Source organism: Peromyscus californicus, unplaced genomic scaffold, assembly GCF_007827085.1.
Source record: "Peromyscus californicus insignis strain IS unplaced genomic scaffold, ASM782708v3 Scaffold_17__1_contigs__length_78620276, whole genome shotgun sequence".
NCBI lineage: Eukaryota > Metazoa > Chordata > Mammalia > Rodentia > Cricetidae > Peromyscus > Peromyscus californicus.
In genome coordinates this window covers 42,077,064-42,101,866 of record NW_026294469.1, presented here as the reverse complement: position 1 = coordinate 42,101,866, position 24,803 = coordinate 42,077,064, and positions in this window count along the sequence as shown.

Below are 24,803 nucleotides of genomic sequence, written 5' to 3'. Positions count from 1 at the left end.
ATAAATAAATCAGGCTAGTCTAGTTTCCCTGTGTTACTGCAAAATCTTCTCAACTACAAGAGACAGAAACTAAATTAATCTAGTATCAACTTGTTTAAAGGGGAGCCTTAATGGCTCACAAGTGAGAAACAGCTTCTGAGTTTCAGGCATAGATGGATTCGGGGGTTTAAACAATGTCACCATGCCTCAGCCTTTCTCCTCATCTCGTGGTTCTGCCTGTTTTGTTCTGAATTTAATCTCAGGTGAAATATTTCATCTGGTCTTCTTCTAGATTATAATTTCAGGGATACAAGTTGTTTCTTAATCGTTCCTAGAAAAGTCCTGAAATCCAGTGTCAACAGAGCAATATGGATCACACACCTATCCTTCCATTATCATGAATAAAATAAGAGTCGATTGACTGTGCAAACCTGGACCTCAGTCCCAAGGAAGCCCATAGACTTAGAGGGGACAGAAAGTTTCTCAAAGAAAAGCCAAGGTATGAAAAGATATATAGATATAGATATAGATAGATAGATATAGATAGATAGAGATATTGTATATATGGCAGATATACAAGAAGGGTGGGATAGATATTGAACCAGAGAGAGCAAGTATTTCAGTGTAGAGAGATGGTTCATCTGTTCAGAGCACTTTCTGCTCTTTCAGAGGATCCAGTTTGACTTCCCAGAATGCAAATGGGTGGCTCACAACTACCTCTAACTCTAGCTCCAGGGGAATCTGATGCCCTCTTCTGGCCTCCGCACACAGCATATACTCATACAGGCACAAACACACAAGAATAAAAATAAATCCTTTTTAAAAGGTGAATATTGAAAAGATAAATATCTTCTCTAGGCAGGTGATGTATGCTAACAGTGACAAAGATTATATATATATATATATATATATATATATATATATGTGTGTGTGTGTGTATATATATATATATGTATATAATATTGCCATCAATAAGCACCAGCTGGTAGTACAGTATCTCTCTTCATTTTCAAGGATGATGAATAGTAGTTCTTGGTCTTCTGTTGAAGTCATTGTGTTTCTCTCTCTCTCTTTCTCTTTCTCTCTGTCTCTTTCTCTCTCTCTCTCTCTCTCTCTCTCTCTCTCTCTCTCTCTCTCTCTCGTTTTTTGAGACAGGGTTTCTCTGTATAGTTTTGGTGCCTGTCCTGGATCTCGCTCTGTAGACCAGGCTGGCCTCAAACTCACAGAGATCCTCCTGGCTCTGCCCCCCAAGTGCTGGGATTAAAGGCATGTGCCACCACTGCCCAGCACCACTGTGCTTCTTACAAACAGAGCTTTAACCAGTCATTTTGACTCCTCCAGCCAATCATCCTGGGACACATATCTGATAAGTAGCTAACTGACCTAAGAACACCTCCTTTTCCTATTCGCTTTCTAGAATCGGAAGTAATCAGTGGAACGTAAGTACAAGTCCCTGGGTGGGACTTCTAAGAATGCTTTGAAGAGATAGCTTCGGCCATCTCTTACATCTTTGACCTTAAATCTTTGCCCCTGTTTCCTGTCCTTACCCCCTTCTTCTTCCCAGGGCATTAATGTCCCAGGGATTGGAGGTCCACAAGTCATCTTTGAAAACTCAGGAAGAAGGGTACAGGCTAAGGATGAAAGAACCCCAACACAGAAGAAGCCTGGGACCTTTTGTAGAATCAATTAGCTATACAACACTAGCTTCAACTACCTGTCCCAAGACCTCATGAGCAACACAAATATACCCCTTTCCCTCCACCCAGATGAACTCCTAACCAACACACAAGCTCCATATCCTCTCTCACTCATACTGATTTTATTAATTAGGCACATTACTTGGTGGCTCCCTACTTTAATTATTCTTGTTAACAGTAGCTAAGATCGTGGCATCTATTCTTCAGGCATGCTTCTGGTTAATACAGGCAGTATAGCTAGACACTCAGTACATAAACCTAAATTAGGCCACGTGGGTCCATCTTGGCTCTGGTATGTAAACTGGATCCATCCCCTCCCTAGTGCTCCAGGAGATGGCTCTTATCTGTCCTTTCTAACATTCAAGGCTTAGGCTCTTTCTCATACCAGTCATAAAAAGCTAGAAACTGAATTATGCCTACAATTACCATGCACTCATAGTCCTAAACCTTTCCTGAGGTGAGGGTCTCCTCCTGTGCCCTATCTAGCTCCCATTCAGCTTTCTGACTTGAACTATGCTTTCATAAACACTTCATCCAATGGAAAAAGGAAAACTAAGAGATCCATTCCCTCGAATGGCGCATGCTGATAAAATTACTACATTACTATTACCTTTCACAAGCCTTCCTCATGGTCTCGTCATTCTCACTCAGCTCTTGTCAGTGCAAGCCAGAAGCATGAGGTCCATTTTCTCTTGACTAGGAAATGCCAGCACTTGTCTGTGGGCTGGCAGAATAACTGCGGAGGCCTTCTAAATGAGCCCCACTGAGTGCCATCTGGAGGATGGAAATCCTAAGTTTCAAACATTATGTGATCTAATCCATGCAGAGACAGGAACCAGCAACTTATGTGGTCCCAGCAAACGATTGAATAATCTTCTAAATCAGTCGAGTTAATTTTGAATGAGAGTTAAATTTGAAGGGCATTCATGAATTCTATATGGAATATGGAGTTGGGGACTCAAGTGACATCAGCTCTTGGCAAAAAAAAAAAAACAGGTCAACCTTCATTTACTAACTTCTCTTACCTTCAAGATTTCTGAGTCAAAGGTCCCTAAGTACACATGCCAGAAGGAAACTGCTTCACAGTTGGATGCTGTGTGACTGGGTGGAGTGGGGATGTGGTAGGTCAGGAAAGACAGAGAGCTGATGAAGAGAGAAAGGAGTGAGGACAAAGAACGGCGAATCTCCTCACTCCTTAGAAGAAACTCAATGGCAGGAGCTAGGAACCCTCCTTGTGCTTCCTGGGTGAGGGGTAAGTTACGAGGAGACACAGCTAGTGTCACATAGATGAATCACGTGAGCCCAGTATGCTTCCCCCAGCTGAATTAGTCAGGAACGGGAGTCTGACTCAACACAGCTACGTCTACGTGAAGAGGTGAGCTCGTTCAATTATCTTTGTCCAGAGACAAACTGTACAAGAGAAGAATCAGCTGATCAGACTTTTTTTCTCCTGGGGAGTACAATTTTATGATAGAGCCTTTGGGTTTATACAGCAGGTGTGAGGGAAGGAGAAGCAAGAAGCCAGGTCGCTTCGTAGCAGCTCAGTAGAAAAGAAGTCAGAGACACCAGCAGTTGGGATAATCAGACGGCCATTCTCCATTTGTTTCTGCCATCTTTTTTCTTTTCTTTCTTCCTTCCTTTGTTGTACCCATTTCAAGAAACCCCCAGAGACCACCAAGGAGTCAATTTCCGATGCAAGTACATAAGGGTCCTTTTATTCAGCTTCAACCTGGGCCACCGCATGGCAGATGGAAGGAAATGTGGCGGTGGCGGCTACGAGCCCAGGTGTAGAGGGTTTTTATAGGGAAAAACCACAAGATGGGGATTGGCAACTTGGGATTTGGTAGAAGGGGCAAGGTAATTTTTTGAAACTATTGGTCTAGACTTGGGGCGCAAACCACATTTGAAACCATTGGGTTAGACTTTTGACGGGGAACCACAACCCTCTGAACAGGATTGTCTGGACTGCTCAGCAGGATTATCTCGATATCTTCAAGGACCATAAACCACAGACAGGATGTCTGCAGGAGGATACTGCTCTGTATCCATCCTGGAACTGAGTACAGCAGGTGGTCTGAGATGGTGGCCCTTTCCCTAAGATAGAGCCTGTAAAGTTAAGTCTAGGCTTTCACACCTTTCCTCCCTCCCTTCCTTTCCTTCTTCCTTCTCTCCCTCCCTTCTTCCTTCTTTCCTTCCTTCCTGTCTTCCTTCTCTTTGCTCCTGTCTTTCTTATTGTTTGAGACAGGATCTGACCATGTGACTCTCGCCGGCCTAGAACTCACTATGTAGACCAAGTTCAAATTCACAAAGATCCTTTGCCTGCTGCAGTTAAAGGCATGTGGCACCAAGCCCACCCCATTCCTTAATTTTTTTTAGGAGTTCAGACTTGTGAGAAATAAAAGAATCTATGTTCACATAGCTTCTTATGAGATTTACAAGAATCTTTGCTTAGACTTATTTAGTGTGTGTGTATATGTGTATGTGTGCGCGTGCGCGCGTGCGTGCCCATGAGTGATCTTGCCATAGCTTAAGTGTGGAGGTCAGAGGATTACTTGACAACCGGAAGGAAACATTCTCCCTTTCCACTGTGCAGGGTAGGGCATTGTTAGGCTTGGCAAGTATCTTTATTGGCTGAGTCATCTCAAAGGCTCTAGTTTCTTGAAGATTCTTAAAAGAATCTTAGAACAATTTCTTTGTAACCAAAGCATCCTGAGTAAGAGAGTAGTCTTATTTTTTTTTTTATCCAAAGTACCAATAAATACATGGCAGTACATATTTGCTTCTTACCTGGGGTTTTTGGGAGGCACAGAAGTCATTTGAGAGAGAACCTATGAGCTTGGCTGAGTCTCTAATGGTTTATCTAACATTTTCCTGTGTTTATTTCAGCCAGAGATGAAAACATAGCGTATTAGTCAGGGTTCTCTAAAGGAACAGAACTGATAGAATTATAGAATGAATACATACATATATATATATTGCAAAGGGGAATTTATTAGAGTGGCTTACAGGCTGTGGTCCGGCTAGTCCAAAATAGCTGTCTCTCAATGGAAGAGTCAAGAAACTGGTAATTGTTCAATCCTTGAGGATGGATGTCTCACCTGATCTTCAGTCTATACTGGAATCCTGAAGAAGTAGGTTCTAACACCAGCTAAGTAATGAATGCCTCATCACCAGGATAGATGAACTTACCAGCAGGAATGAGGCAAGTAGGCAAAAGGCAAAGACTTCCTTCTTCTGTGTCCCTTTATATGGGCTGCACCAGAAGATATGGTCCAGATTTAAGGTTGAGTCTTCCCATCTCAAATGATCCAATCAAGAAAATTTGTCACAGGCTTGCTCAGCTTGGGTGTTAGTGGATTCCAGATAGAGTCAAGTTGTCAGCCAAGATTAGTCATCATACATAAGCTGAGATTTGTCATCTAATTCTTCATTTTCACCTCCTAGGAAGGAAAAATATGTGCTATATAATGCTCAGAGTGTACAACTACCGTTAGAATTAAATTGATGATGGACAAAATAAGAGAGATTTAAGAAAGAAAAATCAGTCTTTCTTCTGCCTAACTATGTTGTTAGGAGGGAGTTCAATAAACAATTTCCCCTGAGGAACTATATTTTGGGATGTTGAAAAGGTTCCTGCTCAGAAGTTATAGTAGTCCAGCATTTATCATTTCAAAGTTCAAAGTGCTGAAAGCTGGTTTTGTTACATTTAAAAAAAATCTGTTGCGTGTGCACATGTGACAGCATGTTGTGGAGGTCAGAAGACAGCATGCAGGAGATGGTACTTCCCTTTTACTGTGTAGGTCCCACAAGTAGAACTGAGGGGTCAGGCTTGGCAGCAGGCATCTTTATCCACTGGGCCATCCCACTGGCCTGGCATGCTGGTTTAAATGATCCACATTTTGTCCTAGAGTTGGGTCATGAATTACCCACAACGTCTTTTCACAGAGAACATTTGCACATTCATGGAACTTGAGATTCGTTGGACTATTTTCCTTCTATAAAAAGCAACGCAGTTTTACAAGACAGGAGGGCAGTATGCAGCTCCTACGGGGAATCTGAGCTGTAACGTCATCTGGCGTGCGTCAGCCATCTCCTTTCCATGTTTACGAGGTGCTTTTCCACCGAGTATGTACCCAGGATGGAGAAGCTTTAAATCACCTTTAACCTGAGGCTCACACTCTCTTCGTTTTGGGGATCTCAGAGCAGCAACAGCAGTTAGGCGGAGGAATGAACCGCAAGCCATCAGCAGAGGCACCAGCAGAGGCAGCCTCGGCAACAGCAGGAACCAATGTGTCAACAGCAGGAACCAATGTGTTGTTCTGCATGGCACTTAGAGAGAACAGGGAAGCATTCTAAAGTGGGTGCAAGGATCCAGTCAGCAGAGCAGGTGATGCCGGCCTCTTTCTCACACAGTGTTTCCTCCTTCAACAAACACAGGATTGGACAGTTTCTATGCCTGACACTCTGTAAGCTACAGGAGGCAGTTGAGGAGTGATATTTGCTCATGAGGCATGCTCTGGCCAGTGCCTGTTGTAGGTAGGTTGCACAGAGGTGTCTGCCAGATCCCTCGGCGAGGCAGGAAGATGAAATGATTATAGAAGGTATATGGCCTGTGTGAGCTGGACCCCCTCCTGCCAGTTTTTTGGAAGTACAATTAATAAAAATTGTATATATTTCAGATGATTAATTTGTTTTGTGAGTGCACCGTGAAACAATTACCTTCAGCTAATAATAAACAAGTCTAGGATTTCAGATGAGTGTTGTGTGTATAATGTGAATAAAGATGTGTATTTTTGAAAGAATAAGACTATATCATATTTATCAAACTATAAACTAAAGGAAAAGACAGACTCCATAGTTTAAGATCTGGTATGCACAAGGTGAGAGAAAAGCATAAAGGCTAATGATTAGCATGCCTTAGCTTGAGTGTAAACTTGATCCAGTCTTAAACACTTACTTATATACTATTTGCTTAAAGACTACTTTTAAAACATATAATGGTGGCTTTGGAAACTTTATCTCTTCAAAGACTTTGGCAATGGTGATGGCAAGAAACAACCGGAGTTTTAGCACCCTCGGATTTCCACCAGAGCCTGTTTGCCTTAAGCCGTGTTCATCATAAAGGAAATGGATTTCTCCTGACTTCGTTGCAAACGTCTGCAAGCCCCATGCCCAGCTCTGCCACGTCCCACCTCGACCTGCCAGACTGTAGCGTCCTTGTCTCTTCCCAGGTGGTTATTGATGACGTTTGAATCTAGAGCACGTGTTACCGAAGTTCAGAAGTGGTGCTTCTGTGAGGCATGAATGGTGGCAATGATGTGGGATTGAACAACGTCCTTCAGAACTCACACCCTCCCAGAATCTTAGGATGGGGTCTTACCAGAGAATGGCTTCTTTATAGATGCAAGTATTTAAGTTATGGACATATTGAATTAGGACAGGTCCTGGTGTCCTTAAAAGGTGACCATGGGGACACACACACACACACACACACACACACACACAAAAGTCTAGGAGGTGGAGGTAGCTTTGGAGAGTGATGCTACCACAGTCCTCAGAGCCACAGGAAGTTGGAGAGATAGGAAGGATTCTCCTCGGCAGCCTTTCAAAAGGAATATCACCCTGACTGCAACTTGATTTCCGATTTCTGGGCCCATGAACTGTGAGAGTAAAAACATTTCTGTTGTTATAGGCCACCTTGTTTGTGGTACTTTTTTTTATGTTTTAAAGAAGCACAGGGGAACTAATAGAGGGCCACAAGAAGAATTGCAGTTACAACCTAAAAGCAATAAATGTCAGCTGAGGAAGAGCACGGCTCTTCATCAGTGCGGTGATGCACGGCAGGGTCTCTTCTGTCTGTCACGGTGAGATGCAATGGGCAGAAGAGAGCTGCCTGAACAGTGGTAGCTGTGATTTACCTCAGTCCTAGAAGATTCCAATGAGGCCGGGTGTTGGCCACTTCCCTTCTGTTGGCCTCAGGATAGGCCCTAGAATTGGTCCTGTCTCTGCGGCCACCATCTTCCCGGGCACTCAGCAAGAAGAATGGTTGAAACTGGCCCCTGAAAATCAGCCTTGGTGGTAGTGAGCTCTGGGCCTGGGATGAACAGGTGTCCCATGCCTATCTGCTGCCCAAAAGGTGGGGCTAGAACAAGTTCTCTAGAGTCTCAGAAGAAAGCCCTAGTTGATGTTCTTGAAATCATTCTAAAAATGATAGCACACACAGTCATGGGTTTGGATTCTCCATCTACCGTAGAAATTACTGTGCAACCTTAAGCACGCAATTATTTATTTCCAGTCTTTTTTCTTTTGCCTGGCTGTCTGGGACTCAGGAACAAGAAAATAAGAATGAGTTCATACCTACCTACCTGAATATTTGCTATAAAATTTGCAAAGTATTTTATTGAACTTGTATTCTAAATTGCAGAATTAACCATGTATCTCACTCTGCCCCAGACAATTCATTTTAGATATTAAATTAGATATCATATTTTTCTTGAGGTGGGTGGGGGGGATAAGACTTCATTCTGTAGCCTAGACTAGACTTGAGATTGGTATCCTCTTGCATCGACCTCCCAAATTCTGGGATTACAAGTGTGTACCACAACACCCGGCTCCAGGGTAGTAATTAACAGCCCCTCTTTCCATCAAAAAAAGGGCCCTACTTGACCACACATTACATGGTCACCCAAGCTATGAGGCGTTCCCATGCACATAACAAAGGAAAACATTCACAGTGCAGACCCAAGCCTGGGCTAGTCACTGTAGAGAACACAGTGGTCAGAACTTAGCCATTCTCCCTGGAGGAAGGCACTTGGTGTATCTACCACTAACATACACACATGTTATTTTCATTACATTTCATTTCAGAGGGAAAATGTAGTTGGTGCATAATACTGCAGAGAGCTGTGTTTCAAACACAAAATATCCAGTGCTCTTGCTTAATAATTAGATGATTGGTTTCCTAATGCTTTATATGATGCAGAAATCCTTGGTATATTGTTCCACAGCTGTTCAAGCTGTGCTGGGGTATTTGAGCAAATTGATTGCAATTTTTGGATATGCCTGGAATTCATTATATTTTGTTTTACATTTAAAATAATGGAATAGAGTCATTCTCATCCCCCCCCCAACCCACTATCTGGCACATTTTCAGGAAAAAAAATTAAATTGAGAATGAGAGGTACTTGCCTTCTTGGGTTGTGGAGATGAACTGGAACAGGCTATGGTACACAGTGGGTGCCCTCCCCCTAATTAACATGAAAATGTTATTATGTGGTAAGTAGGAATGTGAGTCCCCAAGTTCAGTGCCCAAGAAGATCACCTTATTTATATTTCAAGGGGCCATTTACCCTTGGTGACAGCAATTTAATCTTAGTTAGAGGGAATGCTGGGGTACGCCTGGCATTCTGGGTCTTGGGTGTAGGAGCCCACTGGGTCTTCGGTCACCAATGGATCTGTGTCACTGCCAAGGCCCTCCGTGTCCCTGAGTGTGTTCCTTCAGGTCTCTGCTGGCTCCATCTGGGGCACAGGAGAGTCCCTGCACAAACAGCTGTCATCTTTGCCCCTACAAGCTATGTTAGCTCCTCGTGTCACAGATGGCAGCAAACCCAGCAGCTTCCAAGCCACAGATGCATTTGCTTCCAGGTCCAGAGGTCAGCAGTCCCACATGCATAGTACAGACTCAGTTTCCCTTGGAGGCATTGTGCAGAAGAGTCCGTGTGCTTGTTCTGGCCACATTTGGAGGCCACCTGCACTCCCTGACTCCAAGCCCCTTCCTGTACCTTCAAAGACAGCAGCCAAGCAGCACCTTGCGTCTTCCCTGATGATGGTCTATAGCCTCCCACCCATGAAGAGCCTGGGTCACCCTGGACCAGTCTACTCCGGTGACCAGCCTAACAAATAACCTACCTGTCATCATAGAGCCTTTGTCCAGTGACAGATGGAGGCAGATTCAGACATCCACGGCCAGGCACCAGGCTGAGCTCAGGGAATCCAAATGATGAGAGAGAGAAGAGATATTGCAGACAAGGGACGTCGAGATCATGATGGGAGGACGTGCAGAGATGACCGGCCACACTAGTGGAAGCCCGTAAACTGTGGACTGGTGGCTGTGGAGCCCCCATGGGACTGGACTAGGCCCTCTGGACATGGAAGATGGTTGTTTGGCTCTAACTGTTTGGGGAGCACCCAGGCAGGTGGATCCATATCTGTCCCTGGTCTATGGGCAGTGCTTCTGGGAATCCGGTGCCTGTGGTGTGACACCTTGCACAACCTTGGTGCAGTGGGAAGGGGCTTGGACCTGCCTAGGCTCAGTGTGCTGGACTCTGACAACTCCCCATGGGAGAGCTCGATTTGGGGGATGTGGGGATGCTGGGTGGCTTGGGAAAGAGGGCTTGGGGGTGGGAGGAGGGAGGAATGGGGTCTGTGGATAGCGTGTGGAGTGAGTAGAAAATTTCTTAATAAAGAAAAATGAAAAAAAAAAAAAAGAGCCTGGGTCACACTGGCTCCACCTGGAGACTTAACTCTTTCGCTGCACTGCCCTTAAGTTTCAAACCCAGGATAAATGGCTATGGTGCCTGCTTAACGTATCAAAGCAGACCTGACCTCCAGGTTCTCCCAGCATCCCTAAGCCCCTACCTTTTACAGGGTATGGTTGGCATACCCTGCCTTCTATCTTGACCTCTCCAGCCCAGGGGCTGGGCTGCCCCTCCCCCAGAGTCTCTACCCAATAAAATCCAGCCATTTTGGTCCCCCCTCTCTTTTGTACCTTTGGCCTCCTGGCTGCTGCACCTGGTTCCCTCTCTCCCCTCTCCCTCCTCCTCCCCATCTCCCACATGGCCCAGCTCAGCCTGGTCACGTCCACCCTGGGTTCTGCCAGATGTCCATCCCTGGCTCTACCTATGCTCTCCCACTTATCTATAATAAACTTTCTCCTCCACCATACCTAGGAGCAGGCATGTCCTGTCCTTTGTTTTATATTTATTTATTTATTTATTTATTTATTTTTCATTTAGCTGCTAGTCTCTAGGGTCTCACTTCCCACGGATCTCTCGACATCATCACTCAGTCTCCAGTTGTGGGGTGCACAGGCCTCTCTGCTTTTACACTTCCACACCCTCACTAGCTCCCTCCACCTCCACTTTGGTCCTGGGGAGTCTTGCTTCAAGTTTGAATGTATAAGGTGCAGCTTCTCCCTCTCCAAAACATTCCCCCTAAACCCATAATCTGCTAAGTGTTCCCAAATATTTAGACTTTTGGAACACACACAAAAAAAACCAACTTATAGTCTGTTTCTGATTTTTGGTCAGGCCCCGCCCCCACTTCCTGTGGTTATAGGCCAGGGCTAACTCTCTGATAGAAGGGACGGAGGCAAAGCGTTGAAGTATGGGAAGAAGAAAAAAATCTATAAATTAGTATCTTAAATATTGATGTAAATACAGAACCTTCTGAGGCTGAACTAAGGCATTGGTGTGGGGGTGGGATGGGGGTAGAACGGCAGCATCAGCAAGGAACCCAAACTCTCCCTTCCTCTGCTGTCTTCTCTCCTTCCTTTCCCCTGCAGATCCTGGCTCTGCACCAGGGGCACCCCAACTCCTTTCAAACGAGTGCTTCAGATCTACGGAAAACCCTCATCCACGTCCTGTTTTCAGCGCAACCGAGACAAGCGGCATTTTCACCAAAAACTGTATTCATCAAAACAGACAAAACCAAACTAACCATTTCTACAGCCAGGCCAGACATGTCTGGCTTTCTCCCTTCTCTCTTAACCTTTCCGCCATCTTGATCCTTGTCTGTTACTCCGGATAGGCATCCCATTGTTCCCTGACACAGCAACACGCCAGGGAACTCCTCTTCCTCCTGGCCAACATTACAACCCATGTTGACAAATCTTCCCATCTACTCTTCCACTTGACTCCCCCAGCCTGAGGCAGCACCCCTATTAAGGAAAGATGGAAGCACCCAGTTTTCGAGCCTTAGGCTATCCATTACACACACACACACACACACACACACACACACACACACACACACACACACACTTTATGAGGAAAAAACAACATAAAAGCATTTCAAGAATGCAATAACAGGCTGGAGAGATGGCTCAGAGGTTAAGAACACTAGCTCTTCTTCCAGAGGTCCTGAGTTCAATTCCCAGCACCCACATGGTGGCTCGCTACCATCTATAATGAGATCTGGCTCCCTCTTCTGGCCTGCGGGGATACATGAAAACGGAGCATTGCATACATAATAAAAAAATAAATCTTTAGAAGAAAAAAAAAGAATGCAGTGACTATATAGTTGGGGAGCAGAAAAGTACATTTTTCAAATGGACATGTGGAATTTTAATGAAGAAAATTGTTCTAATTTGTTTTTTGGTGCCATAATAAACACCATGACCAAAAGCAACTTGAGGAAGAGAGACTTTATTTTAGTTTATAGGTTTATAAGTTTATAGTTCATAATTGAGAGGAGGCAAGGCAAAAGCTCAAGGCAGGAATTTGAGACAGAAACTATGGAGGAACACTGCTTACTGGTTTGCTCTTGGGTCATCTTCCATTTTCAGCTAGCCCTCTTAGGAAGCCCAGGTCCCAAGTGCCCAGAGATGGCACCACCTGCAGTGGGCTGGGCCCTTCTACATTAATTAGTAATTAAGGCATTCATAAGCAATTAGTGCCCCACAGGTCAAATCCTCAGTTGAGATTCTCTCTTCCAAGGCATATCAAGTTGACAGCCAAGATGGGAGAGGATACCGGGGGGGGGGGGGGGGGGGGGGGGGGGGGCGCGGGGGACGACGACACACATAGATGAGGGAGAGAGTCATTATCATGCATGTGTGAGGTCCTAGGCTTCAATTCTTAGCCCTAAAAAGGAAAGAAGGAAGGGAGGGAGGGAGGGAGGGAGGGAGGGAGGGAGGGAGGGAGGAAGGAAGGAAGGAAGGAAGGAAGGAAGGAAGGAAGGAAGGAAGGAAGGAAGGAAGGAAAGAGACAGAAAGGAAGGAAGGAAGGAGAGAGATGAAGGAAGGAAGGAGAAAAGAAATATTCAGGGCAATCAAACTGACAGGACTTCAGTAGACATTTTCATATGGCAAACAGTGCATGAAAGATGCTCAACATTAGGTATTAGAGAAACACAAATGGGAACGTCAGTGAGCTGTATCTCCACAGCTACTAAGATGACTACTATTCAACATACACCAAATTGAAAGTAACAGGTGTTGCTGAGGACATGGGAACCTGGAACCCTCACCCATTTAAAATGTAAATGGGGTAGCCACTGAGGAATGTATTTTAGTAGCTCCTCAAAAGTTAAGCACTGAATTATCATATGACCCAGAAACTCCACTCCTAGGTCCATAGGACGAAACTCTGAAAATAGTTTCTCAAACATAATGGCACATGTGCTTACAAACAATGTAGAGAAGAACCCAAAAGAGGAAGCAATCTGTGTACCCATCAATAGACATTATGATATATTCACAAACGGAACTTCTCATCTGTAAAAACGAGTGGAGTGCTAACACATTCTACAGTGTGTATGAACCTTTAACATCCCACTACGTGAAAGAACACAGATAAAAACCACTTGTCATATGGTTTCACTTGCATAGAGTATCTGGAATTGGTAAACCCACAGGAAAGAAAATGCGGATTGGTAATCAACAGGGGATGGAATAGAGAAATGGTGATAGACTGGATAGACTGCCTAAATGGTATAGGGACTTTTTTTTTCTTTTTGGAGTGACAAAAATGTTTCAGGATTAGACAGCAATGGTCATCACACAATCTGATGATTGCATGAAATGCCATTGGATTGAGCACTTTCAAGAAGTCCATTAATTCCATGTTACACAAATTCTATCTCATTTTTAAAAGGAAGAAACACCAAACTAGCAGTAGGAGGACAGGCTGAGCCCCGACTCTAATATCCATTAGCCATGTCGCCACAGGCAAGCCAGGTCCATCCCACTGACACTTTCTTCATCTGCGAAATGGTGAAGTATTTGTACCACACACTTCGCAGGATGAGAGTGGGAACCAAGTGAGGTACAGCTTGACATACAAGACATACATGTTGTGGTAGTTTGAATGTAATTGGCCCCCATAAGCTCATAGGGATTGGCACTGTTGGGAGGTGTGGCCTTGTTGGAGGAAGTGTGTCACTGTGGGGGTGGGCTTTGAGGTCTCCTTTGCTCAAGCTGCACCCAGTGACACAGTTCACTTCCTGTTGCCTGGAGAACAAGATGTAGAACTCTCAGCTCCTTCTTCAGCACCATGTCTGCCTGCATGCCACCATGTCCCGCTATGATGATAATGGACTAAACCTCTGAAAATGTAAGCTGCCCTAATTAAATGTTTTCTTTTAGAAGAGTTGCTGTGGTCATGGTGTCTCTTCACAGCAATAGAAACCCTAGCTAAGACACATGTCTTCTCCCCACAAACCAAGATAATGATAAGTTTACATCATGTAAAGGTGACTAAATGCTAAATATTCTTCCTAAACAACTTATTTTTTATTTTCTTTTTTTAAGTTTTATTTATTTTTATTTTATGTACATTGGTGTTTTGCCTGCATATATGTCTGTGTGAGGGTGTCAGATCTTGAAGTTACAGACAGTCTTGAGCCGTCACGTGGGTGCTGGGAATTGAACCCAAGTCCTCTGGAAAAGCAGTCAGTGCTCTTAACCACTGAACCATCTCTCCAGCCCAACAACTTATTTTTTGAGATTATAATACAACCACATCATTTCCTCCTTCCCCTTCCTTCCCTCAAACCCCATGTACTCACCTTGCTCTCTTTCAAATTCATGGCATTTCTCTTCAAATTGTGTGTGTGTGTGTGTGTGTGTGTGTGTGTGTGTGTGTGTGTGTGTGTGTGTATTTCAGAATTCATAGGTATAACTTGCTCAATCTGTATAATGTTACTTGTATGTATGTTTTCAGAGCTTACATTTGGTAGTGGATAACCAAGCAGTGTGCTCTTCCCTGGGAAAGACCATTTCTCCTGTTCTCAGCATTCCTAAGTTGTCTGTAGTTTTTTGTCTAGGGTTGAGGCCTCATGGGCTGTCCTTCTTCCACATTAGCATGTCTATTGGTGTCGTTCTTCAAGTATGTTTAGGCACAACTCCTGCACCTAAGGCTTGGGGGCCATTGTGGAAGAGAGGAAGAAAGACTAAGAGCCAGAGGAACAGGGAGTTTGCTAAGATTGTATCTCCTAGAAATTTCAGAAGCTACATCAATGGAGTCTCACTACATATTCTTTTTAAACAATATTTTTGTCAATTATTTTACTAATTTCATACAATGTATTTGAAACATATTCACCCCCAACTCCTCCCATAAGCATCCTCTTCACCTTCCTCTCCCTTCCCATCCAACTTTGAGTGCCCCCTACAGTTGAATCCAGTTTTTGTGTTGTCCATCTAGGGGTGGAGCCTGTCCTGGACTCTGGTCGCATCCTTAAATAAAACTGACTCTTCTCCCCTGCAACTAGCAAATGCCAGTAACGCCTCAGATCATGGTGAGATTTGCTGCTCACCTTCTCCGCTCTGTGCTGGGATTTTGTCTGGCTTGAGCTATCACAGGCCCTGTTCATGCTCTGATCTGTGGGTATAGTTATATGACTTTAGGAGTCATTTTAATATTATGTCAGTTTAGCAGAGTAACGCTATTAGGCTCTCCCATAGGACCTATGACCTATCTAGCCATAGGATCTTGGCTCCTTTATTAGTGCCATGGGGGTTACATCTCATGGAGTGAGCCTTAGATCCAATCAGAAAGTGATTGGTTATCTCCATAGCATTCTGCCACTATTGCATCAGTGGGCATATCTGGACAGTTGTTGGTGTAGTTTACAGGGTTCACAGCTGGGTGAGATGGATGATACCTTTCTCCTCCTTCCAACACTATAATGATTAGCCAGTAGGTATAAAGTCTCCAGTGAACAACAGCTTGATTTCTTGATGTCTGTGATGCTAGTATGTATTGTCTTCAACAACAGGGAATTACCATCAAGGACTGGAGGCAATAGCCTATAGTACTCGGAGGTCTATGTGTCCCCATTGGTCAACAACTCAAAAAAAAAAAAAAAAAGGAAACTCATTCCTGATACTGGGGTTTTCATTTGCTAGCATGAGGTGTTTAGTTGGGGTATTGCCCTCCTCCATTGTAAAGCAATTTCATTAAACCTCTTTTTATATATGTGTATATATATATATTTCAGGAAGCTCCTATGGTAGTAGGTTTCACATGGGCTCTTCAAAAGGCCTTTAGTATTAGCTGTCCCTCTCCATATTCCCTCATCTACACTGTTATCCCATCCCCTTCCCTACCTTTCCTGTTACGTTATTCCCCGTTTAGTCCTTTATACTACGGTATTCCAGCTCCCTTCCCTTGAAGGAGCCTCCCAATTCCACAGCCCCTTACTAAATTCCTGACCTCTACAGGTGTCCCAAATGGAACACACATGTCTGAAGATTCAAAGCTAGCATCCACAAATGAGAGAAAATATGTGACCTTTGTCTTTCTGAATGAAAGATTATTTCTAGCTCCATTCATTTACCTGTGAATTTCTTAATTTTGTTTTTCTTAACGTTTGAACAATAGTCCATCGTGTAAATGGACCACATTTTCATTTTCCATTCACCAGTTGTTGGACAGCTAGGCTGTTTCCATTTCCTGGACATTTTGAATAGAACAAAAAATGCTATATATTCTCGTTATTGAAATAATGGTCACTAAAATATATGCTTAATAAAAAATTGAGAGCTTCCTTTTTACAGTTTAAGGTCCAAGATGTGATAAATGTACCTTTCTACTTTGAGCTTGCATATTGCAAGAGAACATAGTAGATCATTTTGATTCGTGTGAGTAGGCAACATTTAAAAATGTACTTCATGATATCAACTCTCATGAGAAAGGTGGCCTTAGGGATGAGAGATGAAATACACATCACACATTTATGGACAGGTGACAGAAGTGTGAGTCTGTCATATATCCAACAGGCACAAGGGACACCTGGATATTTATGATACATCAGCCTTCTGCCCACAGAGTAATGAGAAAAATACGGCGCAAAGGAATCTGAAAACTTTCAGTTTAAGAAAACATTTAGGATTTATTTCATTGTTGCAGTAGGTTCGTGTTTCCATTACCCTATTAGTGAAAAAAGGCCCCTTCTTCATATCAAGATGTTAATTTAGCTTTAAAATAAATTATCTGAAAAAATCATCAATGTGCTAAAGGATTTAGGGAATACCACTAAGACTCTGTCCATCTATCATCTATCAATCATCTATCTATTTATCTATCATCTATCTATCTATCTATCTATCTATCTATCTATCTATCTATCTATCTATCTATGCCTCTCTCCCTTTCTTCCTCCCCCTCTCCTAATTAGGATCTTTTTTTTTTTTTTTTTTTTTTTGGTTTTTCAAGACAGGGTTTCTCTGTGTAGCTTTGTGCCTTTCCTGGAACTCACTCTGCAGACCAGGCTGGCCTCGAACTCACAGAGATCCGCCTGCCTCTGCCTCCCGAGTGCTGGGATTAAAGGCGTGCGCCACCACCGCCCAGCCTCCTAATTAGGATCTTTACAGTATATTTGTGAGGCTTATAAATAGTCTCTCTCTCTCTCTCTCTCTCTCTCTCTCTCTCTCTCTCTCTCTCTCTCTCTCTCTCTCTCTTTCTCTGTGTGTGTGTGTGTCTAATTTTTTTGTTTTTTGGATATGTGATCTAACTGTGCAGCCTATGCGGGCCTCAGAGTTGTTGCAGCTCCCCTGAATTGCAACACCCCCGACTCTATTAACAAAGTTTGGAGCTCCCTTTCCACTGTATCTAAGAGATTCTAGACTTCAGTAACTTGAGCCATATACAGAAAAGAGCTAGAGACCTGGTGCAGAGGTTAAGAGTACTGGCTGCTCTTCCAGAGAACCCGGGTTCAGGTCCCAGCACCCATATGGCAGCTCACAACTGTCTGTAACTCCCTTTCAGAGGCTCCAGTGTCCTCTTCCGGCCTCCACAGGCAATTCACTCCCATGGAACATATACATACATGCAGGCAAAGATTCATACACATAAAATAAAAGGAAACATTTGCTATCGAGCACCCATGACATATTAGATTCTGCTGCATGGATAAACATATTCTGTTGCAGACACATATGTAAGTCTTCATTTAATACCAAAATCTCATGAAAAAAAATGTGCAATCATCTCCTGTGTAGAGGTGAGAATTCTGAGCCTGGGAGAGTATAATTGCCTAAGGTCCCATAGCTAACGGCCAACTTGAGGTTCAAGCACAGGCTCCTCTGCCTTCAGGAGGAAGGCTTGAGAATACAAGTTAGTGAGTTAACAAAGAACCTAGCATGCCAACAGCAAACCAGAGCCCTGAGTGTTGAGAACGGAAAGGTAGTCCCAGCCTGGATTTCAGGGACGGCGACAAACCTTCTCACAAGTAGTTTTTTGTACATTTTCCAAGCTCCTCCCATTATGTGATGGGCATGAGACAGCCTTCCTCCTGCCTTTCTGGAGCTTCAAGGCTAGACGCTGACTAAGTCATCTAGCCAGTGGTCCAGTAGCTCTGAAGCGCTATGAAACTGAGTGAAAACATATCACAGAAGGACCTTCTGACTCCCAAGCATCATCTCAAGATGATGAGAAGGAGGTGAAAAGACATCGTTTAACAACAGCCAACAGAATGATTTTTAACAAGAGGTCTTTGATGGATTCAACAGGCATTGACAGGGTGGATACCAGCTACACTCAAGACAACAAGCTCTGTTTCATAAGACACTCCAGTGTGCCATGGCCTATCTTCTGCTTCATAAATAAAGGTATCTCCTAAAAGAAGGTTGCTTCCTGTTAAAAGATCACAGGGCATTTAAAAATTTCATTATTATCTTAAAAGGGACATGGAGATAAGATACTCTTCCATATAGAGAGCCTGGTTAGCTTAAGGGCACAGGGTGGGGTGCTCCATACCAGATTACATACAGGCAAGGACCATAGAATTGAGGCATTCAGGTCGTGTCTCACTCCAATGCATCTAACTGTGGAAACTCAATCAGGTCCAGAAATGAATCAATTTCCTTTGCCTGTGTCCTTAAATTTGATGAATAGAGCCTTTGCTTAGAGCTACTGAAGCTGCTATTCATCTCGGTTAGTTGCTAAATAAAACGTTGTTCTTGGATGTAATTCTGGTGAATATGACTTTGGAGATTTTTTTTTTCGTTTAACTATGTAAGCCCAAATTATTCCCCAAGTGATTCTACACTTGAGCTATTTTTGTTACACATGCTCCATATTTCTTTCCATGTTAGACTAGCAACTCAGAAGACCACATTTTCTTGTTGAATATAAGGAAAAGTCTAGCATAAATACACACTTTTGTGATAAACAGCCAACGTCATCCTCATTGAGAAGTAATTTTCTTTCTTATATGTATATATGTGTGTGGTGTATGTGTGTGTACACATTATGTGTGTACATAAGCAGCCATGTGTGAGTGTGTGTGTGTGTGTGTGTGTGTGTGTGTGTGTGTGTGTGTGTGTGTGTGTTGTTGCTCTCCACCTTATGTTTTGAGACAGGGTCTTTCACTGAACCTGCAGCTCAGGGATGCAGAGTAGCCGAGGAGCAGTTTCCAGAGATCTGCGTACCTCTTCCCTGCCCTCGGCACTTGGGTCACAGATGGGCAGAGCTGTACCTGGTTTTCACATGGGTGTTAGGAATTCAAACCCAGGTCCACGAGCCTGCTTAAAAGCATTTTACATACTCAGGCATCTCCCAAGCTCCTAAGAATCATAAATAATTTTCTAATCAGTGCAACTTGATAATCTGGGGAAAGTTGTGAGCCTTCAGACATACACACTTCAAGTCACAAAGAAAGATAAAGCTCAAATAAACAAGCCTGTTTCTGATTAGAGAATTAGCAGTGTTGGGCTGAGATAGGGTTGAATGGAACTTGCTTCACTCAATAATCCAAATTCTGCTGACTTCTGTGGTTAAGGACGAGCTCAGAGTCATGGAACTAGTGACTGGTAGGATGCAACTGGGCTGAAAGTATTTTATTCCCCTTTCTTTACATTTTTAAATAAAACACTATTTTTAATATCAATGAGGCATGTTTATAGCTTAGAAACAAATGTAACAACTAAAAGCCTCACTCTACACTTGCTTTCTTCAGAGAATAGCCTTTGAAAACAGTTTCTGGAATTTATACTTCTTAATCTTTCTAAACCACAGGACTAAGGTTTAAATTAGGCAAAGAATAGCATGACTTGGAGAGTGGGACCCGTGTACCCAGAAGTCACACAGCTCCTGGCAACAGTCAGTCCATTTGAATTGGCTGTAATCAAGACTGTGCATGAAGGAAGTCGTCTTGTTGGTTAATTAAAATATCTGTGAATTTTACACAAGCATGGAAAACTGTGCTGTGCAGTGAATGCGCTAGAATTCGAGGGCAAGCAGTACAGTGTGGGGTGGAAGATCTGAAAGACAAAATTCCTGCTCCTGCTGGGCTGGAGGTTTCAGTGTGCCTGCCTGGCTAAAGAGTTTCTGTTGTTTTAATGAGAGTCACAGAAGCTGGGGCACATTGCTGGCCATTTAGAAAAATGTAAGATGTTTAATTGTTTAATTATTAAAGATATTTTAGGGACTAGGAGTGTAGGTGAATGGTAGACTATGCTTGCCTAGTATGTGTAAGTCCCTAGGTTTGATCTCCAGAACTGCCAACAAAGAAAACAATGGTGTGTTGCTCTCTCTCTCTCTCTCTCTCTCTCTCTCTCTCTCTCTCTCTCTCTCTCTCTGTGTGTGTGTGTGTGTGTGTGTGTGTGTGTGTGTGTGTGTTTTAACACAGGAATGCTACCCAGAAAAAAATGGAGTAACAGTCATAGATGACATATAAATAACTTATATAAACATAAGTATATTTAGTTATATGAATAAAGATAAAGGTAAGCTGAATCTCCCTTAAATGAAAGTCCAAGAGTTAAAGGGGAAGGAAATCTCAGATGGAGAGCCCCAAAGAAGTATTACCTTCAAGATCTTGATTTCTGATGCCTGCATAGGAGACAGCACTTCCTTAGTCCCTCCCAGCACAGGTGTGCACACATCGATGCTAGGCATACCCTCCATGTCCCTGTGCTGAGACCAGCAGAGAGGCCAAACGTCTTCAAGAAATGTTTCTACCTTAGCCACTGTTGTCCACTAAATGTGGTTCACACCTGGTGTCCTGGCTTACTTTCCCAACCAGCTTGACCTGGTCTTTAGTTGTGGACTCCCTTGCTGGTCTCTGCCGGCTCAACCAGTCCTGTCCATTTGCTCTTTGAATTCTAGAGTGACACCTGCTTTGCTCTCGCTGTGGAGCTCAAGGTGCAAATGAGAATCAAAAGACTTTGCAGCTGCTCCCTAAAAATTGAGCTACGGTGTTTCAATGTGCTTTGCTTGGAGGGGCCTCTCCAATGGGTAGAGGTTCAGGATCAGTCTGTATTAGTAAGGGTTCTTTATCACAGGGGACAGAATCCACATCAGCTAGCTTAAGTGAGGAAATGTTCATTAGAAGGAGTAAGGTACCTTGCAGAATTTTTGGGGAGGCCAGAGAATTAGATTTGAGACTCCAAAATCTCTAACTGTACCGCGAATCCAGGTGCCTCACTCACTGCACCGACCAGTTCCGGTCCCTCTCTGCAGAACCACCACTCCCTAGCAGCACGGCTTCTTGGTGAAAGCGAGGCTACATGTGGAGGTTCAGGGCAAGGACGTTGCACTCCGGCCTTTGGAGCACAAGAAGGAAAAGTGAACCAGAACTGAAAAGGGCGTTGCAGAGGCCATTTTTAATATGTGCCAGACGCTTGCCAGACGCTGAGAAGGGAAGGAGATTCCCGTATTGCTCATGATGAACCCCAGCCATGGGCGCTCCAATGTGATGGAGAAAAGAATGCTCTAGCTCAGGTGATGGGGCGGGGACAGTGCAGCAGGAAAAGAGAGCCATACCAAGAGTCACTGTGAATGACTCTGGGTGGCCGTACAGTGTAGACACAGACTACAGTCACAGGCCAAATTTCTAGGTGTGAATGTCCCCGACTTTGAGGGTTTTTTTTTTTTTTTTTTTTTGTGTGTGTGTGTGTGTGTGTGTGTGTGTGTGTGTGTGTGTGTGTGTGTGTGTGTGTCCATCCAGTGAGCCATTGGTATGTAGACTAAACATTTGTTCTGGGTGAGTCTGTGAGGGTGTCTTCAGATGAGAGCAGTGCTAAAGTCCTGTTATGGGTCTAAATAGAATAAAGAGTACAAGGAATTTGCCCCCTTATTTCCTGCCTCACTGTTTAATCTTGGGACATCTCATCCCAGGGTCTCAAGCTTTTGCACTAGGATTTAGGATTTATAGCAAATCCCAACCTTAGGCTTTTGGATTCAGACTGAATTATATACTATCAGCTAGCCTGGGGCTCCGGCAGACAAAGGGTAAATCGGGGGACTTAGTCTCCATAATCACATGGGCAGGCCCATCGTGAACTTTCTCTCTCAGTCTCTCTCCCTCCCTCTTCCTAAGTGTGTCTCTCTCTGTCTTACTCAGCAAAACCGTATTCATATTTGTATGTTAAACCAATACTCATAAGCTGGAGAACTCTCAGAAACAAAAAGGGTTTATATTTTTACAATGTTTTTTATTAATTCTTTGAGACTCTCATACCATGTACCTTGATCATATTCACCTCTCCCCCAACTCCTTCCAGATCTTCTCCCACCTCCCTACCCACCCAACTTCATTTCTCTCTCTCTCTCTCTCTCTCTCTCTCTCTCTCTCTCTCTCTCTCTCCCTCTTCCCCCAACTCCAAAAGGGTTTTTGTTGTTGATGTTTTGTTTTTCAAATATTTTTACATCATTTATTTTTATTTTGTGTGTATGAGTGTTTTATCTGCGTGTATGTATGTGTACCATGTGCATATAGTGCCCATGGAGGCCAAAAGAGGAGGTCAGATCTCCTTTGAACTGGAGCTAGAGACAGTAGTTAGCTGCCATGTGGGTGCTGGGAGTCAAATCTGGCTCCTCTAGAAGGGCAGTCAGTGCTCTTAACCGCTAAGCCATCTCTCCAGCCCCCATAGGGTTTTTTTGAGCAAGCTAGACAAGCAACAGGAGTCTGGGACTGGGGCGGGGGAGCAGAAAAGCAGTCCTTAGGGAAAGTAGCCTTACTTCTGGATTGGTTCGAGCTGGAAGTAGGATGCAAAGACACCTAGATGATTTGGGATGAGGCTTCAGGGAATACTGAAGAATGCGAACTGTATTTGTTCTTAGCCTACAGCTTGTCACCTGATTAACTTCCGCAGCTCTCTTCCCTTCCATCTTCCAACCTTTGTAGTGAAGTTTAATACATCTCGGAATTTTTCTCTTACCACAATCAGGTTCCATATGATGGTTGCCTTAGCTAATTTTTGTTGTGATAAAACTTCAACCAAATCAACTTGTGGAGGAAAGGTTTACAGGTTATACTTCATGATCCCAGGGAACCAAAAACAGGAACTGGAGGAGGGAACTGAAGCGGAGATCATGGAGGGGTGCTGCTTACTGGCTTGCTCTTAGGCTCACATTCAGCCATTTTTCTTATACCTCCCAAGACCACCTGCCCAGACATGGGGCTGCCCACATCAGTCAGCAATCAAGAAAATACACCATAGACATGCCCATGGGACAATCTGATGAAGGTTTCCTCTTCTCAGACTACTCTAACCTGTGTCAAGTTGACAAAAACTAGCAAGATAGTGATCTTTCAGCATATGGTACATGCATGATAGTCATAGTACCTAGTGATACCATAGCCTTCCTAGTGTATGTACACTGATGAAATAGCCTAGTGGTGCTTCTTAGAACATACACTCATCATTGAGTAGTCTGCCTACCTACCTATCTATCTGCCTATCTATCTATCTATCTATCTATCTATCTATCTATCTATCTATCTATCTGTCTGTCTGTCTGTCTGTCTGTCTGTCTGTCTACCTATCTATCTATCTATCTATCTATCTACCTACCTACCTATCTACCTACCTACCTATCTACCTACCTACCTATCATCTATTATCATCTATCTTTATCTATCATCTATTATCATCTATCATCTAATCTTTCTGTCTCCTTATTTATCTATCAATAAATTTCTCCAATTGGTTTTGTTTTTCTTAAACCCCCCCTCTCTCTCCCCCCCCGTGTGTGTGTGTGTGTGTGTGTGTGTGTGTGTGTGTGTGTGTGTGTATGTGTGTGTGTGTGTATGTACTTTCACTCATGTTTAGTTTTTAGGAGGCTCAGCTTTCTGTAGGGATGAGTCTGTGTGGTAGTTTGAATAGGAACGGCCCCCATAGACTCATGGAGTGGCAGTATTAGGAAGTGTGGGCTTGTTAGAGGAAGTGTGTCCCTGTGGGGGTGGGCTTTGAGGTCTCCTATGATCAACTTATGCCCAGTTCAGTTCATTTCCTGTTGCCTGCCTATCAACATGTAGACTCTCAGCTCTTTCTCCAGCACCATGTCTGCCTGCTCACCACCATGTCCCACCATGATGATAATGGACTAAGCCTCTGAAACCATAAGCCAGTCCCAATTAAATGTTTTCCTTTGTAAGAGTTGCCGTGGTTATGGAGTCTCTTCACAGCAACAGTAACCCTAACTAAGACAGTCTGTCACACTTAGAGTGGTGATGGTAATGAGAACATAATGTGGAGCCAGACTCATGAGATTCTCCCCTCTAGACTGTCCCTGGGATGCCAGGCTACGTTTTGAAGAAACCAAGAGTCTTTCCTGATGTCTCTGCACCAGAGGAACGATAGGACAATGCAGGTGAGTGGTAAAAGATTCCCTCAGTCAATAATCTCCCAGACACAGGGATGGATCCTCCACAGGTTTTGCCTGCATTTATATTCACAACTCAGGCAGGTAGAGAACAAGTTGGTTTTGTTTTTTTGTTTTTGCTTTTGTTTCTGGCTGGAAGTCTAGGTGGGCCTCATTCACATGTCTGCTGCTGTCTGGGTGCCTCCATTCTCCTTTCTGTGACTCCAGTTCCCTTCCAGGACAGACCAGTTCTCGACCCACACATCTGAGCAGGGCTCCACGAATTACAGGGCTCACTTCCAGCAACTTGAGGCCT